This window comes from Hyaena hyaena, unplaced genomic scaffold (genome assembly GCF_003009895.1).
Source record: "Hyaena hyaena isolate Hyena2069 unplaced genomic scaffold, ASM300989v1 scaffold_37, whole genome shotgun sequence".
NCBI lineage: Eukaryota > Metazoa > Chordata > Mammalia > Carnivora > Hyaenidae > Hyaena > Hyaena hyaena.
The window spans coordinates 3,514,548-3,541,083 of record NW_024080669.1 but is presented as its reverse complement, the minus strand read 5'-3'; the positions used below and the strand labels follow the sequence as shown (position 1 = coordinate 3,541,083).

At 39.1% G+C, this 26,536-nt stretch overlaps 1 protein-coding gene across 9 annotated transcripts in view; it reads right to left on the bottom strand.

Moving 5' to 3' along the window:
• SIK3 (SIK family kinase 3) overlaps positions 1–26,536 on the bottom strand; it is a 250,079-nt gene that overhangs the window by 164,480 nt on the left and 59,063 nt on the right. The window contains exon 1 of one of the 9 annotated variants that reach the window (XM_039229284.1): positions 6,257–6,275. The exons of the other annotated variants lie outside the window; for them this stretch is intronic. The gene's annotated coding sequence lies outside the window, so the exon portion shown is untranslated. Of the gene's footprint in view, positions 1–6,256; positions 6,276–26,536 lie in introns of those variants that run through there. 9 annotated transcript variants of the gene reach the window in all.

Here is a 26,536-nt window from a genome sequence, read left to right as displayed (position 1 = left end):
AGATCTGAAGTCCAACGCTCCTGGGTCTGAACCCAGCCATGTCACTTACTAACCCTGGGACTTCAGGTTTAACCACTTACTCACTGCTAAAACGGGGATAATAACATCGACACTGACTTTACTGACTCAGAATGTTAAGTAAGAGGGTCTATTTTAGATGGCATATCCCCTCGAATATGATTTATGTTGCTATTTTTTGCTGCTTTTGATAATATATAGTATCACAATCCTCTGGCATATTACACACTCCATTCAAGCAAAGGAAAATGTACCTGCTGAAATCGATACCACTGTAGTCATTGGTGAACTCATGAATCTCCACCCTGGTGCCAAGACAAGGCATTGGGGTAATGAAATGAATCCAGCAAGAAAGAATCATGACGCCACAGTAAAGCAGAGGTAGGGGAAGGAAGGGGAGCAAAAGTAGGCTGATTATGAATAAATACTGTGTTCCAGGAACTAGGAGCAGCTGAAGCAGTTAGCTATATACCTTCACTTAGGAGACAGCAGAGGACAAATGAGTTAGAGTCCAGAGCCCCTGCTAGGTCTATGGCACAACTGGATTAGCATCCATAAAAATACAATCTAAAAGGTAAAATCACCAGGACATGAAACTAATGGAACTGTGTTAAGTGAAGTTTGTTACAAAGGTTCAGTAGATGCTTCCTTCTAGCTTTGATCCTTAGATGGACAGAGATTTCATTTCTAGTCAAAAGCAGAAGCCAGGTAAAGTTGATGACCAAGTATTGTGGTCAACCTTGAGCCAGGATTCACTCAGTCTCCCCAAGGCACTGCCCTCAAAGTATACTCAAGACAAAGGCTCTTTATATTAAATGATGAAGGAGGAAAGTGTGAAAGTGGGAAGTAGTAAAGGACAACAGAGCTGGAAGAAGCTTAAAAGCTTCACAGTGTGAAATGGTTAAATGTCCAGCAGTGGGGGTGGGAGAGGGGGTGCTGTTGTTGCAGACACAAGCATTTCTGTTCAGGCTCTCTTAGGCCCACACTTACCTAGGGGCTGCGTAAGAAAAATGGAGAGTCTGCATTCTGTTCTACTTTCCTCGCAGAATGAAAACAGCAACTTGGACAGAAAAGTCCTCGTCTCAGATTAACCTAATTATGAAATGTCACACAATTACCATAAAGTCAAATGAACTACTCTGAAAGTGGTCCTACTATAGCCACCAACAACAGAGAAGCCCAGTGAATTCACAGAAAGAAAAATCCCAGAACTGGGGACCTAAGCTTCCAGATTGGATTCTCATCCACAAGTCACTAGCATCCAATCAATCCCACAGTATTTCCCTTGGTCACATGCTCTATTCCAGCAATAGCTTCCTACTGAAAGGAAAAGGATGAAAAATAATAATTTGGTGTATTACTGTCTATTATAAACCTTAGAATTTAGGGGCATCTGGGTGGTTCAGTCAGTTAAGCATCCGACTTAGGCTCAAGTCATGATCTTGCAGTTGGTGGATTTAAGCCCCTTGGATTATGTGTTTGTCTCTCTCTCTCTCTCTCTGCCCCTCCCCTGCTCACATTCTGTCTCTCTCAAAAATAAACATTTTAAAAAACCCTTAGATTTTAACATAAGCCTGTTTGCTTTCTCTTTACCAAAACCCTTCTCCGATTCCTCATCAATTCAAATCAACAGATCTATACTGAATATTGGGGGGCTGGGGGGAAAATGTCCATAGGTGCCTATGCCCATGTACATTCAATCACAAGCACTTGTGTGGAGGGGATCCTATTACCCACCACCCCCTGCGCCCACAATTATCTTATGGTGTATTTACAATAATTTTTAGACTTAGATAACTTTTTTTTAATTTGACATCAGTCATACTCTAAGAGTTTAAAATGTGAGTTAACCATTTTGTTAAGTTGTTCGATGCTCCCCACTAAAAAATGCACACCATTTTCCTTTCAATACTTCAATAACTAATACATCACTTACAGAAAACATAGGTTAGAAAGAAACAGAGTAGTAGGTAGAAACCCCAGTTTTAAAAGTTGGGAGGAAGACACATAAAAAAGCCTGACTTTGAAGAAAAATATGGAAATATAACCATAAAATTTAGATTTATTCTAAAACAAGTGGAAAATTTGACCTTTAAGATTAAAAGACTGCCAAATGAGAAATAAACTAACATTTTTTGCTGGGTGCTTTTTTTTCCCCCTGGTTTAATCCATATAAAAACCCAAGAGATGAGTGATATTATCCCATTTTACAGGTGGAAGATTCTGAGGCTCACAAAGTTTAAGTAATTTGCCTAGCTACCATCAAGCTAGAATTCTGAACCTAGTACTTTCTGACTCCAAACTCTTTGCTTTTTCTATTATAACCTTGCAAACTCTGTTAATATAGAAACACAGGAGGAAAGAGCAAAACTATAAAAAAAAAAAACATCAACTCAAATTCTCTATAGAGAGAAGTCAAAAACAACTTGAATTCAGTTAAATACATATATGTATATTTACATACATTAAAAAGAAACACTCTTCTTGCAGAAAATGACACTGGTTTCTTTACAACAAATATGTTCATCTCAAATTCCAGAATTATTCAAAATCTTGTTGGCAAGGGTTAAATAAACACACACACACACACACACATACACACACACACACACATGCACACGCACACAAAACCTGGCAAATAGTTACGGTTTCTAAACTAGAAAACTAAATTACAGATAACCTTATATTTGTTGAAATTACACCCCTTAAACATGTTGTAAATCTGCAATGCTACCAAGACCACAACCCAGAAATACATTATTCCAAAATCAGAGTGACTAAAGGCAAGAAAACAAAGATATCAGTTCATATTTTTAAGAACCTATGGTGCACAAAGTTGAGATTTATTGTTTAAAATGTACCATTTCATAAACATGATAATAGTCCCAGTTGCTCTATAGGCCGTCAATCTAAGTATACTTTTTAGCATGCTCTAACATCTGTACCAAAATCTTTGAGAGATCGCCACTTTATCATTTACTACTGGAGCGCCTGGTGGCTCAGTCAGTTAAGTGGCCGACTTTGTCTCAGGTAGTGATTTCATGGTTCATGAGTTTGAGCCCTGTGTCAGGCTCTGTGCTGACAGCTCAGAGCCTGGAGCCTGCTTCAGATTCTGTCTGTCTGTCTGTCTCTCTTTCCTCCTCCCTCGTTCGCATTCTGTCTCTCTTTCTCACACACTCTCTCGCTCTCTCAAAAATTAACATTAAAACTTTTTAAATTAATAATAATTTACTCCTTATTGTCCTAAAAATTTTCTCTTTGGTCTAAATCTTCATCCAACTGGGTGCTTAATTACTCCTCGAGAACATTTTCTTCAGTGATTTTGTTTTAATGCTGATATGGTACCATTTCTGTTGGCCGCTCGACTTCTAGATCAGCATTGACCAATGCCACAAAACTGTACCTCTGAAGCTCATATCCTGAAGATGGATTTGGGAAAAAGCATATAAAGTTATGAAAAACTTAAAAGTAATACTATTATCAATTTATCCCCTGAGAGGCTGATGTGGCTGCCCAGTCTCCAAAAAAGCCTCCCTGAGACAGGCTTCCCCCGTCTTCCTCACAACACCCCCCACCATTTTGAAGAAGAGTGGCAGAAGAAAAGGAAGTACAGCAAAGCAAAGGCTCCCCTGCACTCAGAAGTTACTCTTTCCCCTTCCCCTTTCCAAATGCCTATGGGACACTCAGCATCGTTACAGAAGGTTCTGGAAACTCTTGTCTGTGGAAGGATGAGTGGGATGGGCAGACAGGCCCAACGTTTCCAGTCCTGGGATAAAAGCTGTGACAGGCCTCTGAAAGAGAGAGCTGATAAACCAGACAAGAGGGCTAGGCCATCGTGTTCTCAAGGGTACGGAGGGTGAGGCGTGCAAGCCCTACGCACTTTTCTCTTTTCTCCACCTACAACCCCCTCTTCCCAGTCCTTGCCTATGACATCACCAGGGCTGTCAATGCTTAGCGTGGGATTCCTCTCTCCTGTCAGCTTATTCAATCCTATGCCGTCCATGCTCCCACACTCTGTCCCCAAGGTCACTACACTCTTTAATTTTTCCTTTAAGTGTTGAAAGGCTGTTTCTGTGGAAGCAGCCCAAGGTAGATAATCTCACTTCATTAAATTATATTAGTCAACCAAAAATGGTTACTATGTTTTTTTTAACAATACACTCTTATGTAGTTCAAGAAACAGTGTCAGAGATGAAATCTGAAATTTCCATACCTCTTTTTTTCTTTCCAAATTGAGGCTGCAAAAGTTTTGTACTAACAACGCTGATGTGCTCTGCAAATAGATTAGTCAGGCTAAACCACAATGGGGTAAGAGGGGGTAATAAAAAGGAAGGCAGAATGGGACTGCCTCAGCATGTATGCATGAGCACTTATGGGTGTATTATGATTACACTCTCAATTCCAAGAGATGGCTTGGGATGAGTCATTGTTTTATGCCATCCAGAGAGGAATTTCTTTCTACTGTTGCACATAATCGAGAGTGGACTACTCCTAAGTGGTTGTTTTCTACAGAAATTAAACAGAGAAGATCCTTTTTTCCCAGAACCAGATATTCTGTTGAGATTGGTGAGTTTCACAAAGAATTCAACACCATTTATGAGCCATTTTTTTAGCATAGAGAGAAGCATCTTGGGATTTACCAAAGACTTATTCTATACATAAATTCAGAAAGGGACAGCTGGACAGCTACCATAAAACAAGCCTTCCTGCTTTGTAGCTCAGGTGTCAACAAAACCCCAATCTAACTGGTTATTTCTCCAATACTTAAAAAACGATGTTCTTAATGTTGTTCAGGGCCAGCCAGCGCCATATACGAAAGCATGGAGGGGACATCCTGAAGTCGTAGCCTCTCCAAAAGCCTCCAGTTCTAGAAAAGCCCGAATCCTCGCTACACAACCATACTTGTAATGGTTAATTTTTCCAAAGCTGTCTGTGCTCAGCTTTATGTTTGAAGGCCTTCTGTGCTCTAACCTCAAACTACCTTTTCATCACCTTTCAATTCAAAACTGATTCATTCACTGTGCCCAGTAATGACCTGCACTGTCCCCATCTTTCATCACTCTGTCGGGAGTTCCTTCTCAATGTCTCTCCCCACATATAAAAGAATCACACGGCTCAATCGTAACTTGTCCTGGAAGCCCTCCTCCTCTGACTAGTCCAGTCAGCCACAGGTTCTCTGTCCTTCCTCACAAACCCTGTCGTGGTGGCTTTCCGGATCACTCATTTGGGTACTTCATGATACAAAGCAATAAATATTATCTTTCCATTGATTCATAATGGAAAGATATTTTCTAATTCATATTTTGGAATTAGAAAAGCTTTTAAAAGTCATTAGACTAGACTAGTAGGCACCCAACTTTTTCACCACTAAGGACACTGTTTATTATTTATTAACACCTTCCCTCTACCCCTGCTTATCATTCTTTGGCCTTTTCGCTGACATCTGAAGGCCACCTTTTAAAAACTTCCTACAAGGGGTGCCTGGGTGGCTCAGTCACTTAAAAGCTTCCTACAGAGGCGCCTGAGTGGCTCAGTTGGTTGGGCATCTGACTTCAGCTCAGATCATGATCTTAGTTTATGAAATCAGGCTCTCTGCTGTCCGAATCTGCTTCAGATTCTCTGTCCTCTCTTCTCTCTGCCCCACCCCTGCTCATGCTCTCTCTCTCTCTCAAAAATAAATAAATAAACTTAAAAAAATAAAATTAGGGGAGCCTGGGTGGCTCAGTCAGTGAGGGTCCGACTTCAGCTCAGATCATGATCTCGCGGTTCAATGAGGGTTCGAGCCCCACGTCGGGCTCTGTGCTAACAGCTCAGGGCCTGGAACCCACTTCCAATTCTGTGTCCCCCTCTCTCTAAATAAAAACTGTCTACCAATAAACGTTATTTTTTAAAAAAACTGAAGACTTCTGGTGTTGATCAGAGCTTCTTTCTGTTCAATGCAATTCTCAAACAGAAAGGATATGCAAAGCCCCTTAAAAACAAAGATACTTGAAAAAGAAAAAAACAAAAACAAACAAAAAAACCCCACAAAGATACCTGATATTTTGGTTAAGCTGTGCAGCCTATTTGTGGCTAAAAATGCATAATTTCTCTCAGCTTTAGAAATAAAGCTTCCACTTGCTATTTACCCAGACCCTTGGCAATCTGAAGAACCAATATCAGGAACCACCGACTTAGGCCAAGCCCCTTATTTTATAGGGAAACTAAAACTTAGACCTTAAGAGGGAAAAGGGTTTACCTAAAGTCACAAAGGTAATGTCACAGCCAGGCTTCTGGAATGGAATATAAGTCTCTAGATTCTCAGTCCAGTGTTGTTACATGATGTCGATTGCTAAAGGCCTCACCTACACAAATAGAAGGCAGAGTATTTTAGGGCAGGGCCATGTCTTAATCCCTTTATACCTTCCAGTGACTCTTCTACACAGCTGAAGTTACAGTAAATACTTATTCACTAATTACATTTAATCAACTAATATTAAGTGACCTAATAATTTCTGCTCTTAAGAAATCTAAATTTAAAATGTTTTAAAAGTAATGCAAGAAGACTTTTAGAATATTAGAGTCTGTATCATCATGATTTTATGTCATAAACAAGACACAGAAAGCACTAATCATACTGGAAAATGCTATAAAATTTCATTACATTAAAATTAAGAACTTGTTTATCAAATGGTGTCAAAAGACACCATTAAGAGTAAATGTCAAGCTGCAAAAAAAAAAATCTGTAACAAGCACAAAAAAAGGGCTCATGTCCAAATTACTAAAGAACTACCACAAGTCAGTAAGAAAAAAGACAACACAAGTGAAAAATCTGCAAGAGACTTAGGCATCACAAATGGCCCATAAACTCATTTAGAGGTGTTCCCATTATTATTATTTTTTTTAAGTAGGCTTCACACCCAGCATGGAGCCCTATGCGGGGCTTGAACTCATGACCTGGGATTAAGACCTGAGCTGAAATCAAGAATCAGACGCTTAACCAACTGAGCCACCCAGGCCCCCCGAGGTGTTCCCATAATTAACCAGGGAAATGCAAACTAAAACCACAATGAGATATGCTACACTCCTACTACACTAGCCAAAAATGTTAAAGTTTGACAAGTGTTAAAGAGATGGGGAGCAATGAGATCACTCCCATACTGCTGGTGAGAATATATGCTGTTACCCTACCTTAGGAATACTGCTGGGCAGTGCTTAGTAAAATCGAAAATAAAGAAATCCCACAACCTAGTAATAATTCCATTTCTGAAGCTATATCCCCAAAAGAAACTATTGCTGACACGTACCAGAATACATATATAGGAGTGGGCATACAGGCAGATGCATAATTGCTATACACTGTAAACAACCCCCAATGCCCACTAATACTAGAAAGAATACACTGTGGTCAATTCATGCAATGGAATACGAGATATCAGTGAAAATACTATGTAGCTATACATAACAATATGGAAAAACCCAAAACTGGTGAAAGAAGTATTCATACTGTGTAATTCCTATTATATAAAGCCAAAAAGTAGGCAAACTATATTGTTTAAAGAAGCATATTTAGGAGGCAAAACCATTAAAAAAAATCAAAGATATGAGTATCAAAAAGTTAGCTTGATGACTTGAGGCAGTACACAAGAAGCTGGCTTCTGGCCATGCCAGAAATATTGTTTTATTTCTTGATTTGCATGGCATGTACTTGAGTATTTATGACAATTCATTAAGATGTGCATTAATTTTATTATGTACTTTTTAATATTTTATTTATTTCTAGGAGAGAGAAAGAGACAGCATGAGCAGGGGAGGGTCAAAGAGAAAGGGAGTCACAGACTCTGAAACAGCCTCCAGGCTCTGAGCTGGCAGTCAGCACAGAGCCCGACGTGGGGCTCGAACCCACGAACCACGAGATCACGACCTAAGCGAAAGTTGGATGCTTAACTGACTAAGCCACCCAGGCGCCCCTATTATGTACTTTTCATTATGTCTATTTTCTTCCCCCCACAAAACAGGATTTTAAAAGTGCTAAGCACAGGCGTAGTATATAGTTCTCAATAAAACATACAGAAAGTGGGCTTTTTGTGTGTGTGTTTTGTTTTGTTTTGTTTTTCAAGGCAAGACACTATTAAACTGATGTGATCTACTTTGGGAAAAAGTACCTGTAAGTATGAAGCAGTCATATATGAAGCAAAACCTGTTTACCTCTTGACTAAGTCAGAATCCCAGCAGAAAAGAAACTGGCTGAGTCTCTTTTTTACAGCGAAAGGAGGTAGTAGTGTCTCTTATGTCCTATAAATGAAAGCACACTGTTCTTGGAGGCAGGCAATGTGGGTTTGTCTCAATGTTAGTGACTTGGCCTTGAGCACATTACTTAATCTCTCCAAATCTCAGTTTTCTCATCCGTCAAACTAACAAAATACCTATCTATATAGCTTATCATGAGGTTCAAATAAAACAATGTTTGTAAAAGCACTTCACGCGTGGTAAAGCACCAAAGGTATGGTATTATTAAACTACTGCACCATATTATTTTAGGTCACTCAAGCATGGAGAGTAAATACCATGGAACATACTTCATACTTTGACTTTCACTTAGGGTACAGTAGGAGATGATGCTCCTAAGCTGGCATAAAATCTAAGAGGGTAAGAGGAGAAAAGATGAAATTCAAGAGAATATGAAAACTGAATAGCGCCTTAAGGGAAAATGGCAGCTGATACAACAGCATTCGCTAATTCTGACCAAAGGACAGTTCCGAAAGAGCACACTACTCATCAACTACCACTGACCTAGTCCTAAACTGTATTCTCTGATGGTAGGAAATAATCATAATCATCTTTTTTTTTATGTCTTTATTTTATTTTGAGAGACAGAGACAGAGAGTGAGCGGAGAAAGGGCAAAGAGAGAGGGAGACACAGAATCTGAAGCGGACTCCAGGCTGTCAGCACAGAGCCCAATGCAGGACTCGAGCCCATGGACTGTGAGATCATGACCTGAGCTGAAGTCAGATGCTTAACCGACTGAGCCACCCAGGCGCCCCCGTAATCATCTTTAGAAGAAGCCTTAGGTGTAATATAAATGGAAGAACAGAAAGGAAATCATTGTTAATTGACATCAGGACCACAAAACAAAATCATTTTCTGTCCCTGTATTTTCCTTAGTAGAAGAAGAGGATCTAGAGCAAGTATTCACTGATACCACGGAGCCATGAGAGGCTATATATTATGTCTACTGGAAAGGGAAGAGAAGTTCAAAGTGCTACCTTCCCCCCCAACACACACACAAGCTCCACCTCTACCACATCAATTCCTACCGCCTAAAACAAACACAAATACACAAAAAGAAACAACCACCTCCCAGACCAGAGGTCTGACTACATGAGCCAGATGAAACTATATATTTGTTTGTTCAGAAAAAGTAAGTGTAACAGCCAACTTGGCCAGTTCCCATAAGCACACACCCTTGAGAGGAGCCTGGGTCATCCGTGGCCATTCGGGCAGTTTCTACACAAGACGGGCAAGCAGGCTGCATGTGTGCTGTAAAACTGAACACTGCACCACCAGAACTGTTTGTGCAAAAGGAAAATGGAATCAGAAGGTGGGATGGGAGGCTTTGGTGCTTATCAGAGGGCAATCACTGAGTACAAATTTGTTCCTTCTCTTCCGTAAAACAACATGGACACAACCTCACTCTTTACCCGGAATCTTCCAGACATTAACCAATGGCCGTGGCAGCCCAGTGAGGCAAATAATGTTTTACAAATAGGGGGAATGTATCCTGGGGAAACAAAAACAAAAACAAGTCAGGTCCTGGCCCCCACTGCCTTTGACTTGCTACTCAAAAAAGACTCCTTGAGGTCTCTGTTTACCACTTTACTAGAGAAAGCTGCTCTCGGTTTCACACACACAAGACTGTTTTAAGACAAACTCTATACGAAAGGTAGCAGAGCTGCTCTGCTTATCATTGTCTTTGTCAATTATCCTCCAAAAGTTTGTTAATTAGTTAAGGAAGTAGCTTTCGAGCACCTTCTGCCAATATAAAAAGGAAATAAATTCGTCTTAAGTAAGTTTTACTTTGTATTACTTAGACTAGCAGCTGCTGCAGAACAAAGGTCTGATCCATTCGTACTTGGACATGTCAGGATCTTTTTATTACACAAGTGAATGTGCCTGGGGACCGTCTATAAAGAAAACTTAAGAGAACCACGTGGATGACATAAATTTTCTCTATCTTGATTCAGGTGTGAGCTATAGGATTTATCAAATCTCATTGAACCGTATATACTTTAGATCTGTGCATTTCCCAGTAGGCAAATTTTACCTGAAAAAATATAAGCAAGGTAATTATTTGATAATAGCCAAACACTTGAGTAAGGCAGCACCCAGGGGAAGCCCACATCACACCACAATGAGACAAAAATCCCAGCTGGAAAAAAAACTTGCTCTTTTCCTTCAGCCTGTGTTTCCAACTTCTGTGCACTAATTAATTCTTGAAGAATCAAAAAGCCATGGGCTTTCCACGCCTCCCGTAAGTAGAAAGGAGAGGGTCTCAGGGCAGTGCGGACATTCACATGTGCCTGTGAGCACAGAAACACGTCAACTAAAATTGACTCCTACATCAGCCAAAGTACAAAAACCACCTTACGTCAAAGGTGCAATCAAAAAAGTCATGGATATTTCATACCTCTCCTCTGAGGCAGATTCAGAGAAGAAATGAATTGAAATTTTATTAATAACCCCATGGCTCAAATTAATCTGTCATAATTGTCAGTGCAATGCTTATCAGACTGTAGAGGCCAAGTGAGGAATGTAAAAGGCTACAAATGTAAATAATATTACAAATGGAAATTACCACATTCATCTCCAAGGAACTAAAAGAATATTTTAGCCAAAGGCCAGGTCTATTTTATTCACAGAATAAAACAGATAAAGACAGAAATGAATACGGAAGTGGATATCTGTTTCAAGGGTTAATAAAAATACCTTTCCTCCTGAGGCAAATAAAGAAGAAAACACTAGCTCCTTCTTGATAGAAATGGCAGGTTTAACAATTTACAGGTTGTAGGAAACACACATGATACTCAAGGTAAAGGACAACATGCTCATTTTTTTAATGTCTGAGAGAGACAGCGTACAAGCTGAGGAAGGGAAGAAAGAGGGGGAAACACAGAACCTGAAGCAGGATCCAGGCTCTGAGCTGTCAGCACAGACCTGAGCTGAAATCAGACACTCGACTGAGTCACCCTGGCACCCCAACATGTTCATTTTTTAAAACAACCCAATGCAACCCCAAAGTCAGTGACTCTCACTAGCAATCTTTTACGCATTACCACATTTGGCTATATAAACCTAATTACCCATGCCCATTTCAGACATCTTGCCCCTTCCCTACAGAGAGAGACTTGATCACATAAAATAGCCTATCTTAGGGGCACCTGGGTGTCTCAGTCGATTAAGCATCCAACTTCGGCTCAGGTCATGATCTCGTGGTCTATGGGTTCGAGCCCCGCATTGGGCTCTGCACTGACAGCTCAGACCTGGAGACTGTTTCAGATTCTGTGTCTCCCCTTCTCTCTGCCCCTCCCTAGCTCGTGCTCTCTCTCTGTCTCAAAAATAAATAAACATTAAAATATTTTTAAAAAATAGCCTATCTTGGAAGATAAACAGGGCTTCAACAGTGCCCTGTTCAACAGTTAATTCTCAACTGATATAAGGTTGCAATCTCTGTAAAGTTGCCATGGACCCATTTGGTAATGCTATCTAAGTTAAGGATGTAGTATTTTTCAGACTCCTAGGCTACAACATAGCCTTCAAAATGCAGTCATTTTCAAACTTTTGTTAAGAAGCTGTGGAATCCCTCCACCAAAAAAAAAAAAAAAAAAAGCTTATAGAGGCACCTGGATGGCTCAGTCAGTAAAGTGTGTGACGCGACTTTGGGGTTGTGAGTTCAAGTCCCATGTTAGGTGTAGAGATTACTTAAAATTAAATTAAAAAGATAAGTTTGTATCAGATGCCATTCCGCCTCCTTTTTGCTCCCTCACACTTAAAGAACACAAAACCACCCAGCAATAGTAACAGAGGATGAAAAAGACCCGTAGGTCATTTGGAAATGTACCTGATATGTGGTTCTGGTGCCCAGTCTAAACCACTTTCCCCACATTTCTCTCCTTATTCACAAGCAAACCAGGAGGCTATCCTACAGAATTCTAGGGCTCTGGGTGAAAGTGACTTGAAGATCACTGATGTGCTCCAACCCCTCATTTCACAATTAAATGCAAAATGAGAGGCAGCATGGAGTAACTGAAAAGGACACAGAGGAATAAAGTCCTTCGTGGTTCTAGCCCTCGCCTGGTATATGACCTTAAGAAAATCTCTCACTCTGAGCTTTAGTACTCTCATCATAAAATGAGAATAATCATCTCTCTGCCTAACATACTTTCTATAAAAGTGCTTTGTAGACATCAGGGCACTGCATAAGGTGCTATTATTTAGTACTCTCATCTTAAAATGGGAATAATCATCTCTCTGCCTAACATACTTTCTATAAAAGTGCTTTGTAGACATCAGGGCACTGCATACGGTGCTATTATTTTTACTGTTTGGTTATTATTAGCCAAGATGACTAAGGGTGAGTTCAGTGCACAGCCAGACCTGGAACTTGAGTTTCCTGACTGCCTCTCTGTCCAAGGTTGTTTCCACTACTTCACACGACACTTGTGTGTTCAGTAGAGCTAAGCCATTCCTATCAACTCCTCAAATTTGGATTTTATAACATTTTATCAAGGAAAACAAACCGGTGCCAGGCAACAGAAACAAAGTCTTTAACATTGCATGAACTACAAGTAAATGTAAGGAATTTACAATCCATGCAAGCCAAAAGAGGGAATTGTACATCAAGGATATACTGGCATTCTACAAAATGATATACTGTGAATACTCGTTTAGGCACAAACGAAATCATTCTGATCTGATATGTACTGAAGTTAAAAGAAAAGCCCATAATGTGGCTGAGTAATAACTCGAGGGTGTACACACTGATCAGAACACAACGGTGGTTTTTTTATGTTTATTTAGGTTTGAGAAAGAAAGTGCAAGCAAGGTAGGAGCAGAGAGATGGGGTAGGGGGAGAGGCAGAGGATCTGAAAGCAGGCTGATCGTGAGCCTGCGGGGCTCAAACTCACAACCTGTGAGATGATGACCTGAGCCAAAGTTGGACGCTCAACCAAATGAGCCACCCAGGCTCCACCCCCAGTGGTGACTTTTAACAATCAAAAATTTCCAGGGGCACCTGAGTGGCTCAGTCAGGTAAGTGTCTGACACTTGATTTCGGCTTAGGTCATGATCTCATGGTTTGTGGGATCAAGCCCTGCATCATCTGTGCTATCGGCACAAAGCCTGCTTGGGATTCTCTCTCTCCCTCTCTCTCGGCCCCTTCCCCCTCACACACATATGCTCTCCCATGCGCTCACTCTCACTCTCTCTAATAAATAAATAAACTTAAAAAACTTTCCCAAAACTTTTCCCAATACTGGGTTGAAATTCCAGGTCAAATGTAAATACACTCTAATGAGGACTCTAACCTACAAGTCAGACGTTAGTAAACCCTGAATAGACGTATCTATTCACGTGCCACAAGCCTCAGTGGACAATAGAGAGGGTGCTACAGGGTCTACCGGCTCTCCCTAACTCAGAAGTCTCAAATGAGCTGTTACCATTTCACCTGCCTAAAGGATAAGGAGGAAACAGTGAAATTAAGAAACTTGATGGAGGGCCTCAGTCAGTTGAAGAGTCCGACTTCATCTCAGGTCATGGTCTCGCAGTTTGTGAGTTTGAGCCCCACGTCGGGCTCTGTGCTGAAAGCTCGGAGCCTGGAGCCTGCTTCGGAAAATGTGTCTTCCCTCTCTCTCTCCCCTCCCCTGCTCACACTCTGTCTCTCTCTCTCAAAAATAAACAAACATTAAAAACAAAAAAAAGAAAGAAAAAAGAAAAAAGAAACAACAGACCCCAAATGGAGTCACTTGTGCTGACAGCTCAGAGCCTGGAGCCTGCTTCAGATTCCGTCTCCCTCTGTCTCTGCTCCTCCCCTGCTTACGCTCTCTGTCTCCAAAAAATGAATAAACATTAAAAAAATTAAAAGAAAAGAAACTTGATAGAAAAAAGAATGGAGAAAAGAATACCAGAGATGTCATTAAAATGTAGCATGAGTGGGAAGGGGAAATATAGACACACACACACACACATTTTTTTTTTCCAAAGAATTTCTAAGACTAATGGAAATAATCTTCTCACAGAAAACTTGGAAAATACTACCAATTTTATTTCAGAACACAAAAATTTCTTTTAAAAAGTAGTGTTTATAAGCTCATGCATATTCATAAAGTGATTCATTTGGTAAGAACACACAGTCATGCAGAAGCAGTAACAAAGCTCCAGCTTTAAATGCTCAATCTACCCATCTAGACTTAAAGGTTATAGTAGCTTTTCTTGAAAACATATGACTCATCACTGCACTAACTATACATCTCGGTATAGAAAACACGGAAAACAGGGTGGACTGGTAGTACCCAAGTTTGTCACTGACAACAGTGAGAAAAGTCAAACCACATTAGAAAGGAGCATGGAATTCTGGTAACAGCTACACACTTCGTCAACCTGGAAATTTCACATCAGAGACCATAAGTATTACGGACTACTTTCAGGCAAGACGGTTTTCTGAAACTGACTCATCCTGACCCATCTGCAGTGTCTAAGCATGTGATGAGACAATACAAGAATAAAGCAATGGTTGGGGCGCCTGGGTGGCTCAGTTGCTTGAGTGTCCAACTTAGGGTCAGGTCATGATCTCACAGTTCCTGGGTTCGAGCCTTGAGTCGGGCTCTGTGCTGACAGCTCAGAGCCTGGAGCCTGTCTTTGGATTCTGTGTCTCCCTCTCTCTCTGACCCTCCCCTGCTCACGCTGTCTCTCTCTCTCTCAAATAAATAACATTAAAAAAAAAAAAAAGAATAAAGCAATGGGTCTATCAAGCAACCAAATTAGAGCAAACCCAGGTCAACTGATCTTGTAATTGATGGGTACGTCTACCCAAAGTTGCAACTGTTCACTCACTTCAGTGAAGATTGGTACATCACCCATGTGCCAGCCTGAACATACAGGATGTTTTTTATTACCGATAACAATATTAACTAAAATGTATTGTATTTACTCTTTAAAAAGTATTTGTATTATTATCACTATTTTTATTATTATATGATTACTGTCTCCATTTTGCAAAAGAATTGAAGCACAAAGAAAGGAAATGTTTCCCTAAAATTATACAGATACTCCAAGATGATGGTAGGACACAAAATCAACTCCTATGACTACAAATTCTGTAATTTTCCGTAAACTTAAAACTTTTGGGCATTTGTCAGCATGAAACACTTCATTCACAGAACATTCCTTGATCGACTCAAAAAATAGTTATGAAACACCTACTGTATGTCAGTCACTATTCTCTCACGTTGAGGAAATAAAAAAGCACATAACTCCTGCATTAAGTAGTAGAGAGGGTACACTGCAATCCAGCAGAATGGTCAGGAGCAGATTAACAACAGCCACAACAATGAAGAACAGCTATGTGGGAAGTGGCAAACAGAGACGAGTATGTGGCACAACAGGAAAAAGGTGAGGAAGCCCTTAACGCTTCCTATGGAAGGCAAGAAAACTTCCCATAGGAGGTATAACATTATCTGAATCTTGAAACATGAAAAAAAAATCTAGCAAGTGGATAGGACAGGAAGGAAACATGTCAGGAAGAAAAAACGAGATAGGCAAAGGCATAAAGGCCAGGAAAAAAAAAATATATATGTAATATATAGTAGCCCAGCATGACACAGAGCCATGGCAGGCATGGCGAGAGATAAAGCTGGCAAACAAGCAGGGACCTTGGCAACCAAGATGGGTCTCGGTGATGCCATGCTAAGGAAAATGGACTTTAGTTCAACAGAAGACAGTTAAGCTGGTAACATGCTGAAATTTAGGTTTAAAAAGATCAAACTGGTTTTACTATGAAGCATGTAACCGGGGGACTCAAGGCCCAAAATAGGCCTATCAGTTAAGACCGTACTGAAGTAGCATTAAAAAATTGAGTGCCTAAGTTCAGGCAGTAAGAAAAAGCATGAAGGGGAGGTTACAAATGAGACACCTATTTTGGAAGCAGAATCTTAACACTTAGTGATTGACAAAAAGTGGCAGACAAGGCCAACTCTCAGACGTCTGGCTTACGCTACAAGGTGAAGATGGAGAAGTCGTTTGGGTAAGATAAATACGGAGTTCAGTTTTAGAAACTGAAGTACGTTTGTGATAATACACTGAGGCATCAGGTAAAGATAGCCACTGTGCAGTTAGAAGCTGAGCCCCGAAACTCAGAAGAGACATGGCATTTAGGTCATCAGAGTGTAAGCTGTAGTTGAAGACACAGGCCTGGTTCCAGTTAGTCCAGGAAAACTATAGAGAGAAGAGATTGAGAACAGAAGCTTAGGGAAGCCAAATTTTTAAGGGACAGAGAGAAACCGTGTCAAAAAGCTGAGAAGAGAACGGAGTTGTTGGAGGAAAGCCCAGCTAAAGTGTGGAAACCTAGAGAAGAGAGAAATTCAAGAAAGAGCAGAGGGTTAGCACAATTAAAAAGAAAAAAAAGTTTTTTATTTTTTTTTTTAAAGAGAGGAGTGTAAGAGGACATAAACTGAGACAGTATTTCTGTAAACAATCTGGCATTTTGGCAATGTGTAGTTTCCAAAGGCTTCTAAGATGCCCACACCCAATGACACAGTAATCCACATCGAAGGATCTATTCTCAGAAAGCAATCAGAAATCCTGACTGTGGTTTATATCCAAAAATGTTCATCAGAGTATGATTTACAATAACAAGATGGAAATACTATACACATATAAAAGAGGAATGGTTGAATAAATTATAGTACATCCATAAAATGCACATAATAAGCTATCTAATAATTATCCTCGTGGATAATATTAAGTGATATGGAAAAATACTCATGGTACTGCTTATTGAAAAGGGCAGGATGAAATCATATTGTTCAGTTAAATGGGTAAAACAAAAATGCATAGAGGAAAAAAAGGTATAAAGTACAGAATGTTAATGGAAGTTTATACAGGTAGTGAGATTATGTTTTTTTGTTTTCTTCTTTAGCCTCTTTTGCATTTACCAAATTTAATCATGTTCATGGCTTATTTTTTCCCTTTTTAAATATTTATTTATTTACAAGTAGGCTCCATGCCCAAAGTGGGGCTTGAACTCTCAACCTTGAGATCAAGAGTCATGTGCTCTACAAACTGAGCCAGCCAGGTACCCCTTTTTTCCTTTTTTTTTATTAGACGTTTTATTTTGGAATATCTCATTGTGGGTTTTTTTTTTTTCAAATAGTTTATTGTCAAGTTGGTTTCCATATAACACCCAGTGCTCATCCCCCCAAGTGCCCTCCTCCATGCCCTTCCCCCCCCCACACCCCCACCAGTCCTCAGTTTGTTCTCAGCATTCCAGAGTCTCTCATGGTTTGCCTCTCCCTCTCCCCCACCATTTCCCCCTTCTTCTCCCCCATGGTCCTCCGTTAAGTTTCTCCTAATCCTCCTATACGTTTAAACGTATGGTTTCTGTCCTTCTCTGCCTGACTTATTTCGCTCAGCATAACACCCTCAAGGTCCATCCATGTTGCTACACATGGCCAGATTTCCTTCTTTCTCATTGCCATGTAATATTCCATGGTATAGATAAACCACATCTTCTTGATCCATTCATCCGTTGATGGACACTTAGGCTCTTTCCATGTTTTAGCTATTGTGGAGAGTGCTGCTATGAACACTGGGGTACATGTGCTCCTAGGCATCAGCATTCCTGTATCCCTTGGGTAAATTCCTAGCAGTGCTATTGCTGGGTCATAGGGGAGTTCTCTTGTTAATTTTTTGAGGAACCTCCACACTGTTTTCCAGAGGGGCTGCACCAGTTTGCATTCCCACCAACAGTGTAGGAGGGTGCCCGTTTCTCCACATCCTCGCTAGCATCTAGAGTTCTCTCATTTGCTCATTTTAGCCACGCTGACCGGTGTGAGGTGGTATCTGAGTGTGGTTTTGATTTGTATTTCCATTCTCTCATTGTGGTTTTAATTTGTAATTCCAAACAGCTAATGACCTTGAACATCTCTTCATATACATATGTGGCATCTGTATATCCTCTCTGATGAAATGCGTCTTCGTGTCTTTTGCTATTTTCTAATTATGTGATTTCGTTTTTTATTACTGAGTTCTTTATATATTCTAGATACTAGTATTTTGTTGAATATCTTCTCTCAGTCTGTAGTTGGTCTTTCATCCCTTTAATATGATCTCTGGTCTTTGGCAGAGCAAATTTTTTTTGTTTTTATGAAATCCAATTTATCATTTTTTCCTTTTATGGGTCATGTTTTTGGTGGTAAGTCTGAAAATTCTTTGCCTACCTCTAGATTCCAAAATTGCTTTCTTATTTTTTTCCCAAGAGTTTTATAATTTTATGTTTTGCATGTAAGGTTACAATCCATATTGAGTTAATTTTTGTATAGTATGTGAAGTTGAGGTCAAAGTTCATGTTTTTTGCCTGTGGATGTCCAACTGTTCCAGCACCATTACTGAAAAAGGCTACTCTTCCTCTATTGAATTCCTTTTTCATCTTGGTCAAAAATCAATTGAGCAACGGGTAACAAGTCTGGCATTTCTGTTTTAGGTAATAGAAAATGTTTTGGAATTAAGACAGTGGTGAATGACTTTGTGAGTATATTAAACACCACTGGACTTAACAGAGTAAATTTTATGGTGTGTGTATTATAACTCAAAAAAAAAAAAATCCACTAGGGATATCTGTGTAGGTCTCTATTCTGTTATTCTAAAGGTTCTCCATTCTGTTCCATTGCTCTGTGTGTCTATACCTACACCAATATCACACAGTGTTAATTACTGTAGCTACATCATTCTTGAAGTCAGGGAGAGTGAGTCCTCCTACTTCTCTTACATTTAGCTATCCTAGGTACTCTGCATTTCTACAGATAATTTGACTATATGTAAAAAAAAATCTTGCTGGAATTTTTATAGGATTTGCACTAAGCTGGTATGTCAATTTAAGAAGAACTGGCTTCTTTACTATGCTGAATCTTCTAATCCATAAACACAGTATGTCCCACCACTGATTTGAATCTTGACTTCTTTAGTCAACATTTTGTACATTTCAGCATGGAAGTCCTACACATTTTGTTAAGATATACACTTAAACATTACTTTTTATTTCAGTGATTGTAAATGATACTGTATTTCCATGTGTTGTTAGTATACAGAAATGTATTTAATTTTTGTATGCTCATCCTATATTCTGCAACCTAACACACGTTATTACGTTTAAGAGTTCATCTGTAGGTTCCTTTCTACACTGACAATTATTTCATCTATAAAAGTGGAAATTTGGGGCGCCTGGGTGGCTTAGTCGGTTAAGCGGCCGACTTTCGCTTAGGTCATGATCTCGCGGTTAGTGGGTTCGAGCCCCGCGTCGGGCTCTGTGCTGACTGCCAGCTCAGAGCCTGGAGCCTGTTTCAGTCTGTGACTCCCTCTCTCTCTGACCCTCCCCTGCTCACGCTATCTTTCTCTCTCTCTCCTAGAAATAAATAAAAATCTTTAAAAAAAAAATCTTAAAAAAAAAAAAAAGTGGAAATTTTATTTCTTCCTTTCTGATCTATGTTCCTTTTTTTTCCTTGCCTTATTGCACTTGCTAGAACTCATAGCACTATGTTCACCTAATTCCCAAACTTAAAATTAAAGCATTCAGGGGGCACCTGGGTGGCTCAGTTGGTTAAGCGTTCACCTTCGGCTCAGGTCATGATCTCATGGTGTGTGGGTTTGGGCCCCATGTCAGGCTCTGTGCTGACAGCTCACAGCCTGGAGCCAGCTTTGGATTCTGTGTCTCCCTCCCTCTCTGCCCTTCCCCCACTCGCACTCTCTCTCAAAAATAAAAAAAAATTTTTTTTAATTAAAAAAACTTTTTAAAAAAGTAAAGCATTCAGTTTTTCACCATTAAACATAATGTTAGCTGTAGTTTTCGTAAATGCTCTTTACCAAGTTGGGGAAGTTATGCTCAAAAGGGCTGAGACCTTCTAAGATTATGTATATAAGGAGTATCCCTCACAAGTAGAAAAGCAATTACTTGTTTCTCACTCTCCCTTTCTCACATGGCAAAACCTCACAAAGCAAAACATATACTGCCTTATTAAGCACTCCACTCTACAGTAAGCTATCTACACACGACTCCTTAACAATGTTAATTCAGCCATGATATTTCCTATCAGGCATTTCCTACCAGAATAACTTGGTCATAAAGATAAAACAATAACTTTCTGTTTTAAACTGGTAACCCAAACAACCTGGACAATTAGATTCCTGAATACAGTAATGACAGAGTATGCCACACATTGTTCACACTCCTCAGTACTGTGCCTTGAACACAGCAAGCAATAAATAAAACTATTAATTTAAGTCCCTATTTTGTGAAATCATTACACAGCTGTTGTTGTTGTTTTTAACATTTTTAAATGTTTATTTATTTTTGAGAAACAGAGACAGAGCACAGGCTGGGGAGGAACAGAGAGAAGGAGACAGACTCTGAAGCAGGCTGCAGGCTCTGAGCTGTCAGCCACAGAGCCCGATGCGGGGCTCAAACCCACGAACCGTGCGATCTTGACCTGAGCTGAAGTCCTATGCTTAACCAACTGAGCCCCACACAGTTTTTTAAAAAGGAAAGGCTAAAAGTTTCAATCCCCTGAATATGAATTAGAATACACTACATCAACATTTGAGTATGATTAATATTTACAACCTATAAACGGTTTTTTCCCACTTTTCAAATACCTCATCCAAATAATAAAAATGGGTTTCCTTCTTCACATTAGGTAGAAGACTAAATGAAAGGAGGAATTTCAAATTATAACATCTCATATATAAGTAATAAAATAAAAAATAATAAAACTTACTTGTCTAGTTTTTCTAGATTCCTTCTAGAATCTTTCCATTGACTAAGATTCTATTAATAGTCTGAACATTTAAAATAGACTCTCTCCCATGGCTAACAAAAAGTCAGGTCGGTAAAGCTCAAAATGAGCAGAGTGGCCTCCATTCAGTAAAGATATACAGATATAGATATAGTGCACATACAGTCAGGTCTTCCTTGCAAAACTCTGTATAGTCATTGTTTATTCTGGAGGTCAAGCTAAACCACAAATTAAAACATTTCTCAAAGATTTTATTTTCAAGCTACTAACCGAGAAATGTTTCCTTATATAAAAAGCACCCATCCTCTGTGTCAATAAAACCAAAAGCAATTGAAAAAAAATCAGTCACCTCATACACTTGAAATTAAATAACACTGTATGTTAACTACACTGGAATTAAAATAAAATTAGATAAATTTTTTAAAAACCTGTCATCTCAAGTAGAATGGAAGTTGCAAGTTCTTAGCTCAGCTTCAATATTTGGGAAGCATTTACTTCTAGTTTGATTCTTTTAAGCCTAAACCAATTGACCTACACTAATTTGCTAAATAAAAAAAATGGGCCTACTGTTTAAGTACTATTTGTTAGTCATCACACACACACACACACACACACACACAAAAGCTACTTATATCTCTAATCTCATCATCTAACTAAAACACAACCAAAAACCAGAAGGTAAACTAAAAGGAGGAAAGAGGGCCAGGGAGACAGGTGTCATGGCTCTGAGCAGCCAACATAAATCAAGAGGTTTGTGCATGATGTTGAAGAGAAGGGCCCATTGGGTCCTTACTACAATCTTATTTTATATAAAAATCACTAGTAAGTTTCACTTCCAGCCACAGCATACTAAAAAGGGAAAAACCTGAAAAAGGGAACCAGGGGAGAAAAAATTCATAGAGCAGCAAGTAAGGAAAGAGGCATTAAGTATTAGAAAACAATCAACAAAACATACAGTTCATTCAATTCATGAGAAAGAATCCTCTACATTTCAGTACAAAAAATACTGTTCATAATAATGACCCTAAGCCATATAATAAACTTAAATTATACTCATACACTCTATTTAAGAAGACAAGAACATATTTAACATATTAAATACATAGACCCAGCAAAGTGTCACTATCAAGCTCACTGGCTTGATTGAAATATGTGGCTCTGTGTCCTTGTAGAAGGTTTTCTTTAATTTTTTTTGTTTTAATGTTTTATTTATTTCTGAGAGAGAGACAGCATGAGTAGGGGAGGCGCAGAGAAAGAAGGAGACACAGAATCTGAAACAGGCTCCAGGCTCTGAGCTGGCTGTCAGCACAGAGCCAACGTGGGGCTTGAACCCACGAACTGTGAGATCATGACCTGAGCCGAAGTCGGACGCCTAACCGACTGAGCCACCCAGGTGCCCCTTGTACAAGTTATTTATATTCTCTAAGACCTAGTTTCCTTATATGTAGATGGAACTAATAAAACCTATTTCATTGGTTTGTTGTCTGGTATATAAGAGCTCAGTAACTATCAGTCATTTCTATTACTAGTACAAAATGTAGTATAGTACAAAGTGTATACCTCTATAAATAACGTATATAATAAGACATACATATTAGGGTACCATTTAATGAATTTTGGCAAATGTGTGTACCTGTGTAACTATTTCACTCTAGTCCAGATATACGACACTTCCACCAGAAAGCTCCCTCCTACTCTTTTCTAGTCAATCCCATCCATCCACCCAGAAAGAAAGCATTGTTCTGATTTCCATTACCATCACTTAATTTCATCTGTTCTACTATTCATATAAATGGAATCATATAGTATATACCCTTTTGCATCTGGCTTTTTTTTCCAACATAATGTTATGGAGATTCACTTCAAGTTCATCCTTTTTTATTTGAGTAGTATTTCACTGTATGACTTATACCACCATTTATTTCTCTGTTGGTTGTTTCCAGTTTGGAACTATAACACAAATATCTTTTTAAACAACAGGGTATATCATTAAGATACACTTATCAGTACTCTTCCTAATAGACAGTATCTTACCATAATATAAAATGTAGATATTTCAAAGCCTAGGGAAAGCCTCTTAATGATTAAATATTCCATTTTCACATACCAATAACTATCTAACTGACATTTCATTTACTCATAAAACAATCTTTTATTGTATCTGATGAGTACTTTTAATTCTGCAGAAGATAAAATTCTCAGTATTATGAGAGAGAGTGCACAAGTAGGGGAGGGGCATAAAGAGAGGGGGACAGAGGACCCAAAGCGAGCTCTACACTGACAACAGAGAACCCGACAGAACCCACGGACTGCAAGATCATGACCTGAGCCAAAGTTGGATGCTCAAACAAATGGGCCACCCGGGCATCCCTCTTTTTAGTTATTCTTAATTAATTAACAAATCTGTGCTGCCAAATACATGCTCTGGCTGGTAATGATAGTGCAACTTCTCTCAAGACAAATACGCTGTGGGGCGCCTGGGTGGCTCAGTCGGTTAAGCGTCCGACTTCGGCTCAGGTCATGATCTCGTGGTTCGTGGGTTCAAGCCCTGCATCAGGCTCTGTGCTGACTGCTAGCTCAGAGCCTGGAGCCTGTTTCAGATTCTGTATCTCCCCCTTTCTCTGACCCTCCCCTGCTCATGCTGTCTCTCTCTCTCTCTCTCAGAAATAAATAAAACATAAAAAAAAAAAAAGACAAATACACTGTAAGTCAAGCTAACTCAGGGCAGAGATTCTGCCTCATTAGTGAAGACTCCATCCTCCCTGAAGGCAGACATCCTGAATTTATCCTACTGAGTTTAGACAAGTGGGCTTGCAACTACTTATCTGAAGGCAGTGGTTTTCAAACTAATGTCCAAAAAACATCAGGACATTTGCAAACATTTGTGTTATTTTCACTTTTTTTAATAAACTGTAATTATTTTTTAAGACTTCAATAACAAAGATGTACATAGATATGTTATATGCCAGTTTTCATAGAATGGAGACAAGTTTTGGGCAATTACAACCACTAGGAGAATTTCCTTTCATGCAGGACTCGAAATAAGCCTTCCCTGTCCATCTGCTGCACATGAAATTTTTTAAAACGCGTCCTTGATTAGGAAGACTGTAGCCGGACACTAGCATTTTTTCTTCTTACTTGGGACTATATATATCCCATTCATTAAAAAAAAAAAAAAATGATAGAAGCACACACACATGCTACACTCCACTAGTGTCAGGCAACACTGGCTCAGCACATGTCCCGGTGACACAGCATGGCTGTCACAAAGTAAGTGAACCCATAATATGAAGGCCTGGGTCCTTCTTGCCCTACTTTTATATTTATGATGGGCTTCTCATAAGCTTTAATAGTTCTTCAATACCTTACATGTCTGTGGTCAGGTAAAATGATTACTCTCAGTGAACCACAGCAAAACAGGATTAAAATTCTGAGACTTAAGCAAAAATATCCTATAATGGATATAACAAGAGTGTTATAATAATAAGTCAATTAATTTGTCCAAGGCAAATTAACCATCAGTATTAGAAACCAACACCAACCAATTTTTCAACCAATAGTAAACACACTGATAACAGTATGTAAAATGAAAGAAACACATATAAATAAAGTAACATCAATTTCATCACTGGAGGTCACCTTTTATAGCAAGAAAAAATACATCTCAACTCTCAGATATGTTTAATGAAGTTAAATCTCACAAAACTAGATTTATGATCCCTGTCAAGTTACATTAGCTTCTGGGGAAAAATAACAAACCAGGAAGCATAAAAAGAAAGTCAAATGCTAAGGGGGATGCGGCGGGGGGGTAGGGGGAGTGTTCAAACAAAATTTAAATCTAACAATACAAATAGCATAGCATTGTTCAAGGTAAGCTATTACACAGAACATTCAGAACTAGTGTAGACCCTGGAGCAAAGGCTTCTATTAAATCCTACACTAGTACATTGTAAACAAGTTTACTGGATGAACACACTACTGCTTAAGTAAAATTAGAACCATTATTTGAAAACAGAGACCAGAGAACAATTCAAAGGTTAAAATTATGTGAAACCTTTAAAATTCAACAAGGCATGAAGGCTGGAAATTGCAAAATTTTTTTAATGATACGTTCATGCAAGTAAAGATAAGGAAGGTTTATTTAAGAACCACCATGCACAATAGGATGGAAAAAATCAAGTAATATTTAGATAGCTTTTAAGTATGCCCTCAAATAAGTGGGCCAAAACACAATGAGATCTGCATGAGTGGTAATAAAAAAAAGAACAGGAGAAGCAGAAGAAATAGTGCTTTTATAAAAGCTATTACCCAGGGGCGCCTGGGTGGCTTAGTCGGTTAAGCGTCCGACTTTCGCTTGGGTCATGATCTCGCGGTTCGTGGGTTCGAGCCCCGCGTCGGGCTCTGTGCTGACTGCCGGCTCAGAGCCTGGAGCCTGTTTCAGTCTGTGACTCCCTCTCTCTCTGACCCTCCCCTGCTCACGCTGTCTCTCTCTCTCTCCTAGAAATAAATAAAAAAAAAACATTAAAAAATATTTAAAAAAAAATAAAAGCTATTACCCAAATGTAGTATAAGTAAGCCTGACATGCCCCATGGACAAGCACAAGCTGTTAAGAGGCCAGCGGGATCCAAATTATCACTCTGATTAAGGCACGGTCTTTAAATTTCAGACTTCACAGAGTTATTTTTAAGTATGTAAGTCCCAGAATCTGCTTTTTCATTTGTGACACGTGTTGACTCTTTAAAGGCAAGTCCTATTATAATTAGTTCAAATAAAACAACAATAACTTTTTTTTTTTTTTTTTTACTTTTGGTTCCCAAGAAACTTCCTTAGTATCTCTCAATTATAACACAGCTGTACCAGCTGGTGAATCCTGCTAATATTTTGAAAATTTTGCAATGTAAGGTTGTAATGCTGGCATGCTGTACAACTGCAATGACGGCAATGATAAAATTAAAACAAAATTTGAACCGTGCATATAAAACAAAATGTGTTGATCTGTTTTAAATTTTTTTTTTTGAATAAAAGACAAAGACAGGCAATGGGGATTTTTTTAAATGACACTGATATTTTCAAACACACAATGCAGATTCAAGTCAGCTGAGAAAGTTACTCAACAATCACTACAAATTGAACCCATGCGAATTAAGCAATATTTAGTGATTCTATTTGTAAACTAGAATTTCCTGCAACGCCATTTTAAAACTTCTAGATCAGATTCGCTGACATTTTCTCGGAGCAATACAAATACAGTGCAGCAGTAGTTAACAGCACCAAATCTGAGCCTAGCTCTGTCACCTACCATCGATAAATTTGTATTTGGTATCTTAACTCACTGTGTCTTAATTCTTTCATTAGTGAAACAGAGATAAAAGCAACTTACCCACATTATTGGGTGGTTATGTAAATAACACATAAAGCTCTTATTAAGCCTCTAGTGCTTCAGTGCCCAAAGATGTTAGATGCCTTTATTAGTGCTGT